Source organism: Portunus trituberculatus, chromosome 37 (assembly GCF_017591435.1).
Source record: "Portunus trituberculatus isolate SZX2019 chromosome 37, ASM1759143v1, whole genome shotgun sequence".
Classification (NCBI taxonomy): Eukaryota; Metazoa; Arthropoda; class Malacostraca; order Decapoda; family Portunidae; genus Portunus; species Portunus trituberculatus.
In genome coordinates, this window is record NC_059291.1 from 17,409,042 (window position 1) to 17,417,528 (window position 8,487).

Genomic DNA, 8,487 nt, shown 5'->3' on the forward strand with positions numbered 1-8,487 from the left:
CGTTTGTTATATGAGTACGTTGAGTTGTGGGTTAGAGGCATGGGTGGAGTGGTGCGATAGAGCAGTAGTCTGCGTGGTCTTGCTGAGAGTTAAGGGATCGAGTGTTGTCCTTGGCAGAGTGTTGTACCCTTTCTTAGAGAAATGACTTCATGTGCGTGTCATTCTGTTATCTTTCATCACAATCAAGAGGATTCTTGTCAGGCAGTGTATTGTGGGGGGCTGAACACGGCTATATGCAAGTAACGTCATTAACACTTTCCATCTTCCGGCACGGGAGGATGTCTCTTAATGTGTGTTAGTAATGCTCGCAATTTGTCAATGTAAGTATTCATGCGGGAACAGAGAGTGAATAGGGAGTAACTATTATGGTACGATCAGTGATGATATGAATGATGATGATGATGTTGGTGATGATAACAGCAAGAAAGCCAACAAAGAAGCAGCAGTAGTAGTAGTAGTAGTTGTTGTAGTAGTAATAGTACTAGTAGTAGTACTACTTCTATTACTACTTCTACTACTACTACTACTATAACTACTACTACTACTACTACTTCTACTACTACTACTACTACTACATCTACTTCTATTACTACTACTACTACTACTACTACTATTATAACTACTACTACTACTACTACTACTACTACTACTACTACTACTAGTACTATCTTTATTTCTCTATTGTTATCATTATTATTATTTTCATTTTTGTTACTATCATTATTATCATTATAATAATAATAATAATAATAATAATAATAATAATAATAATAATAATAATAATTATTATTATTATGTGTGTGTGTGTGTGTTGTATTGTGTGTGTGTATGTTATTATTATTGTTATCATTATTGTTGTTGTTGTTTTGTTGTTGTTGTTATCATTATTATCAATGATACCACCACTACTACTACTACTACTACTACTACCACCACCACCACTACTACCACCACCACCACTACACCACCGTCACCACCACCACTGCCACCACCACTACTACTACTACTACTACTACTACACCTACTAGTACTACTGTTATAATTTTTATTATTATTATTATTATTATTATTATTATTATTATTATTATTATTATTATTATTGTTATTGCTATGATAATGATAATAATAATAATAATAATAATAATAATAATAATAATAATAATAATAATAATAATAATAATAATAATAGTAGTAGGAGTAGTGATAATACAACAAATGAATAAATAAATAAAAACAATGATATTAATAACTTTGATATTAATAGTAATATAAAAATGATGATCATGATAATAATAATAATAATAATAATAATAATAATAATAATAATAATAATAATGTTATTATTAATGTTATTATTATTATTATTATTATTATTATTATTATTATTATTATTATTATTATTATTATTATTATTATTATTATTATTATCATTATTATTATCTTCATTATTATTATTATATCAATTACTATTGTTATTATCAATATTGTCATTATTTTATTATTATTATTATTATTATTATTATTATTATTATTATTATTGTTATTATTATTATTATCAATATTATCATTATTTTCATCATCATTATTATAATTATTATTGTTGTTGTTTTTGTCTTGGTCTTTGTCGTTGGTAATTATGTTGGCCATAATTTTGTTCTTGGTATGATTGTCGCTATGAATATTATCATTTCATCGCAATTATTGTTTTTATTAGTTTTTATTGTTTTGTTTTTGTTGTTGTGGTTGTCGCTGTTGCCGTTGTCTTTGTAGTTGATGCTATCATTGCTCTTAAGTCAATACACAAATGCCTTAGCTGACACCTACATGAAATACATATTCATCATCGTTACTATAAAGCACAAGAGTTGGAGAGCGACTAAACGGTTGGGACAGCCGCCATGGGAATGAGAAATTCGAGAAGGCGGTGCACCTCGGCAATCGGCAGAGAGCAATTTGATCCCACTAGACCCGAAAACTCAGACCGAAAAATTATGTGCCAAACTGCTTAAAGTTTTTCTGTCTGGAAACTACCTCAGGAACGAATGAGGCGTTAGTGTGAGAGTGAATCTGTCGTGGTAAAGCTTACTTGAATTATTTGTTGAATTCATGGAGGGAAATATAACTGCAATATCATGTCTTTTACAGAAAATGAAAGTCGGGCTGTTGGTTTGTAGTAATTCCTTATCTTTGTTGTTTACTTGGTTATTTATTAACTAGTTTGTTATTGTTATTATATATATATATATATATATATATATATATATATATATATATATATATATATATATATATATGTATATATATAAGGAGGAGGTAGTACACACCTACCGAATCTATAATTTATTCCGAGTGAGGTCTAATAGAACTAATTCTATTCCAGACCAATTCTGATCTGGATCAGTTTAGGGGGTGCTATGAAACTTCCATTAATTAAAGCTCGCTGTGATCTTGCTGAACGTTTCCCTTTGTCTTACGACTCAATGGGGTAATAACAGACTGCCATCTAAGGACAACTCTCTTCTTTCTCACAAATCTACATGCACTTACTACACACACTTCCTTCACTCAAAAATTTAAAAAGGGCCACTCCTGAACCAGCCTCGGAATCCCCTTCTGAGGAGGGGACGAAGACTGTCCCTAGGTAGGACTGCTCTACAGGTAGCGACCCAAAATAATTTGATACCTCCCTCAACTTTTTCTTCATTACCTTCTGCAACATTTGCGGTCTTAGATCTAATTTTCAATCTGTAGAACACCAATAAACTTCATCTTCTTTTCCTCACCGAAACACATCTCTCTGAGACAACTGACAGTAGCCCTCCTTTCTGTTCCCTCCTACTTTCTTTATCCTCATTTTCATTCCAAAGCTGGATGTTGCGTCTATGTGCGCAACGACTTAACTTGCTCTCGTGCCCACGCTCTTGAATCTTCCGAGTTTTCCACCATCTGGCTTCGACTCAATAGTCACTCTCTAACTAAATTCATCTGTGCTGTCTATCTCTCCCTTAACTCCTCTGACTATAGTAAATTCTTTGACTATTTAACTTCCAAAGTGGAGCACATTCTGGCCCTCTACCCTAATTCGGAGATCTCAATCCTTGGAGATTTCAATGTTCACCACCAGCTTTGGCTTTCCTCTCCCTTCACTGACCATCCTGGTGAACTAGCCTTCAACTTTGCTATCCTCCATGACCTAGAGCAACTGGTGCAACACCCTACTCGTATTCCTGACCGTCTTGGAGACACGCCCAACATTCTTGATCTCTTCCTTACCTCTAATCCTTCTGCTTATGCTGTTACCCTATCTTCTCCGTTGGGCTCCTCCGATCACAATCTCATTTCTGTATCTTGTCCTATTTCTCCAATCCTTCCTCAAGATCCCCGAGGTGCCTCTGGCGTTTCGCCTCTGCCAGTTGATGGAACTGAGGAGGTATTATGCTGATTATCCCTGGAATGATTACTGTTTCCGTGTCAGAGACCCATCTCTGTGTGCTGAACGCATAACAGAGGTGATAGTGTCTGGCATGGAGGCGTACATTCCTCATTCTTTTTCTCAACCTAAACCTTCTAAACCTTGGTTTAACACAGCCTGTTCTCGTGCTATACATGATAGAGAGGTTGCCCACAAAAGGTACTTGAGCCTTCCATCTCCTGAATCTCATGCACTTTATATTTCTGCCTGGAATCATGCCAAGTCTGTTCTTCAACTTGCCAAACAAATAAATAGAAAATGTCAAAATCTTTCAAACTCTAACTCCCTCGTGACTTCTGGCATCTGGCCAAAAACATCTCCAATAACTTTACTTCTTCATCTTTCCCTCCTTTATTTCATCCTGATAGCACCACTGCCATCTCTTCTGTCTCTAAAGCTGAACTCTTCTCTCAAACCTTTGCTAACAACTCCACCTTGGATGATTCTGGGCTTGTCCCTTCCTCTCCTCCTCCCTCTGACTATTTCATGCCTACAATTAAAGTTTTTTGTAATGATGTTTTCCATGCCCTCGCTTGCCTAAACCCTCGGAAAGATTATGGACCTGATGGAGTCCCTCTTATTGTTCTCAAAAACTATGCTTCCGTCCTTGCACCTTGCCTTGCTAAACTCTTTCAACTGTGTCTATCGACTTCTACTTCTCGTTCATGCTGGAAGTTTGCCTACATTCAGCCTGTACTTAAAAAAAAGGTGACCGTTCTAATCCCTGAAACTAGCACCCCATAACTTTAATGTCTTGCTTAAAGTTTTTGAATATATCCTCAATATGAAGATTCTGTCACTTCACAATCTTCTATCTGATCGCCTGTATAGCCTCCGTCAAGGTGATCTTCCAGATTTTCTTACTGAGTCTTGGTCATCCTCTTTTAGACATTTCGGTGAAACTTTTGCTGTCGCGTTAGACATATCAAAAACTTTTGATGGAGTCTGGCACAAACCTTTGATTTCCAAACTGCTCTCCTACAGTTTTTATCCTTCTCTCTGCAACTTTATCTCAAGTTTCCTTTCCGACCGTTCTATTGCAGCCGTGGTAGACGGCCACTGTTCTTCTCCTAAATCTATTAACAGTGGTGTTCCTCAGGGTTCTGTCCTGTCACCCACTCTCTTTCTATTATTCATTAATGATCTTCTTAACCAAACTTTTTGTCCTATCCAATCCTACGCTGATGATACCACCCTACATCTTTCCACGTCCTTTCAGAGACAACCAACCCTTCAGGAAGTCAACAGATCACGCAGGGACGCCACAGAACGCCTGACTTCTGATCTTTCTAAGATTTCTGATTGGGCAGAGAAAACTTAGCTGTGTTCAATGTCTCAAAAACTCAATTCCTTCATCTATCAACTCAACACAACCTTCCAGACAACTATTCTGTCATCTTCAATGACACTCAACTATCTCCCTCTTCCACACTTAATATCTTCGGTCTGTCCTTTACTCAATCTTCACTGGAAACTTCACATCACATATCTTGCTAAAAACTGCTTCTATGAAGTTAGGTGTTTTGAAGCGATTTCGCTAGTTTTTCTCTCCCCTCCAATTGCTAACTCTGTACAATGGCCTTATCCGTCCTTGTTTGAAGTATTGTTCGCATGTGGGGGTGGGGGGTGTTCCACTCACACGGTTTTGTTAGACAGGGTAGAATCAAAAGCTTTTTTGATTAAGCCTATTTCTCTCATGTTGTATCTCTTGCTCTCTTATCGCTATTTTTTATGTAAACTGCTCTACTTATCTTGCTAACTGCTGGCCTCCCTTCCTCCTGCGGCCTCGCTGCACAAGCCTTTTTTCTTCCTCTCACCCAAATTCTTTCCAACTCTCTAATACAAGAGTTAACCAGTGTTCTCAATCATTCATACCTTTCTTTAGTAAACTCTGGAGCTCCCTGCCTGCATCTGTATTTCCATCTTCCTACGACTTGACTTTTTTTGAAGAGGGAAGTTTCATGACATTTGTCCCACACTTCTAGATAACTTATAAAAGTTAAGGGAACTGGCAATCCAGTGGGCCTTTTTTTCATTTTTTGTTGTCTTTGACCAGTTTTCTCTTCTGATAATAAAAAAAAAAGAATATATATATATATATATATATATATATATATATATATATATATATATATATATATATATATATATATATATATATATATATATATATATATATATATATATATATATATATATATATATATATATATATATATATATATTCTCCACGGTTAGCCTGGCGACCCGTGTGTGTGGAGTCACTACAATAAAGTACTGTTTCACCATTGAATGGGATCTATAGAAATGTAAAATCCACTTCACAGATGTGAGGCAAAGAGTGAAAGAGAAGGTCTCTGAAAAAACATGTCACTAAGATGATGGAATGTCCTGCACAAGAATATTTTGTATATCTTTCTCCTCACATTCCTGGGCCATGGTTTCCTTTTCCTCTCCGACTTCCGCTCCCCTGGGGCGCCGCGCTGTATCTTGAGCGACGGACTGGCAAAACCTTGTCCTGGTGGTGCATCTCGGCCCAACTACTTTGATTTCTTTCTTTATATCTTTCTTGGCCTCGATTTCGCCTTTTGCTTTATGCCTTAAAGTGACTTATTGAGGTTTTCTTATGCGCGTATTTTTTTTTTTTTTTTGTGCAGCCACTTCCATAGTTTTACTTTTCTTCAGGAAACGCAAATACGACTTTCATTAAAGATAGCAACTTATTGCTTAGAAAAGTATTTTAATTTTGTAGTATAGGTTACACGAATTCAACTGTGTGAGAAACTGACGCCGCGAACTCTCGAGATAAATATGGCCAAAACTTAAACCTCACCAGGTCTTGTTTATACGACACTTGCTAGACACTATGAAAATGGTTTACGAAGTAGAAGAGATGTACATGGTGTGTGTGTGTGTGTGTGTGTGTGTGTGTGTGTGTGTGTGTGTGTGTGTGTGTGTGTGTGTGCGTGAGTGTATGTTGAGTGTGTGTGTGTGGGGGGTGGGGGTGTGTGTGTGTATGAATCAAAGCAATGAGAGAGAGAGAGAGAGAGAGAGAGAGAGAGAGAGAGAGAGAGAGAGAGAGAGAGAGAGAGAGAGAGAGAGAGAGAGAGAGAGAGAGAGAGAGAGAGAGAGAGAGAGAGAGAGAGAGAGAGAGAGAGAGAGAGAGAGAGAGAGAGATTGTTCTTGTTTGCTTTTATATTACTATATAAAAATAGAAACTGAGACTCTTTTGTGTGTCACGAGAGGAGAGGAGTCCCGCGTGGCCTCATTCATCGTCTTAGGTCATTGCGCGGGTTCACGGGGAATAGTACTGTTCATAGCTATATATTTTCATTAGGTTAAGAATTCCAGCCGTTTGTTAGGACCAAATAGTGAATGTCTGCGGCATAGAAGGCAAGAGGCCATGAATGCAAGGTAAGAGCCCTTGAGGCGCGCCCTGCAGGAAGGCACCGCACCCACAACGGTACAAAGACATTCGCGATGTATATGAGGCGGTTCGTGTATTTCCCCGTGAATATTGCCTTTTCTGGTTTTTATGGTCAATGTGTTGCTCGTTTCCCTTACACCACATTTTCTTTTGGCGCAATTTTACCTTAATTCTCATGTTTTGTGTTGCTGCTTCCCGCTATTTGTTGTTCGTTCACACTTTCCGCGTGTGAAACTCGCAATGGATCAGTTTCTTTAGTAGTATATCCGGTACTTTTATATTAAAAAAGAAAAAAAAGACTTTCTATTGTCCGTGTGTGTTCCCAGAACGGAAGTGTGCGCTTCAGGAATACGGATGTCACTTCTACTCATCTTTTTTTAACGCTTTAGACTTTCAATAGTATTGTTAAAAAATAAATAAATAAAGGATTAGACGAATTCTTATGATATTTTGCCCATTCATGATGCATGAACCTTACTAAACTATCACTAGCATTAAGAGGATACTCTTGAAAGCTTCAATAACTTCCACTATTACAACTATACCATATAGAAGACTCTGTGAATGCAATCCTTTAGCTTCACTAGTTTGTCAAATGTCCGAGCGGCACATGCAGCACCACATCGCCACGCGGATCTTTTGGCACTGACTTCCACTTCCGGTTTCCTTCGCGTTAAAGTACCAAGAGAAATAATGATGAAAGCTGAAACACAACCGATTTCGTTTAAAGACACTTTCACGATTGTCACACCTCACTCTTCTTACCTGTCTCGCCGATCAGGAACCTCACGCAGACGAGTAGTGGGAGCAACAAGTAGAGTGTTCCTGACAGGGGGAGTCCGTGGCGGGTGTGTGGCGCGGGTGGGCTAGCAGAGAGAGTCCTCGCGGGTGACTGGCGGCAAGAGGAGGCAGGCGCGCATGTCCCTTGGCGCCGGGAGGGGACCGGCAGGTGGGAGGAAAGGATTAGCAGGAAGAGTGGCGAAAGGGCTGGAACAGAGAGAGAGAGAGAGAGAGAGAGAGAGAGAGAGAGAGAGAGAGAGAGAGAGAGTCTGTATGTGTGATGCAGTGTCAAGAGACCGTCTACCCTCCGCTTCACACGAGATTCCCAGAACTAAAGGAGGTGACACAAAACTTCAATGTGAAGAGGAGCGCGGCGCCTCGTGTTGTGTGCCGGCTGTGCTTGCTGCTGCGACTCTACCACGGCAGAAAACACCGCACTATAACACGAGGAAAGCACAGCATGTCAACAACTCCCAGACACAGTAACTCGAACCTGCACTAACAGGCGCTGCAAAACAGAGATAATATACAATACAATATACAATAGTTAACTGCAGAAGTGGAACAAAACAACACTAGGGCAGAAAAGTAGGAATGGCACCACATCACACACACACACACACACACACACACACACACACACACACACACACACACACACACACACACACACACACGGGCATCATATAAACGTGACTGTACTCCCCAAATACCAAAAGAGAGAGGTTAAATTATGGCGGCACAGTCCTTTCTTTCTCCTCTTTTCCCCTCTACCTTCCCCTCACCTGGCTGCCTCTACGCGTGAAGG

At 38.7% G+C, this 8,487-nt stretch overlaps 1 protein-coding gene across 8 annotated transcripts in view; it reads right to left on the minus strand.

Moving 5' to 3' along the window:
- LOC123513850 (serine/arginine repetitive matrix protein 2-like) overlaps positions 1-7,920 on the minus strand; it is a 146,395-nt gene extending 138,475 nt beyond the window's left edge. For 3 of the 8 annotated variants that reach the window (XR_006677462.1, XM_045271261.1, XM_045271262.1), the window contains exon 1: positions 7,665-7,913. The gene's annotated coding sequence lies outside the window, so the exon portion shown is untranslated. Of the gene's footprint in view, positions 1-7,664 lie in introns of all 8 variants that reach the window. The other 5 variants (XR_006677463.1, XM_045271266.1, XM_045271263.1 and 2 more) reach the window with 3 other exon arrangements.
- Positions 7,921-8,487: the final 567 nt, after the last annotated feature.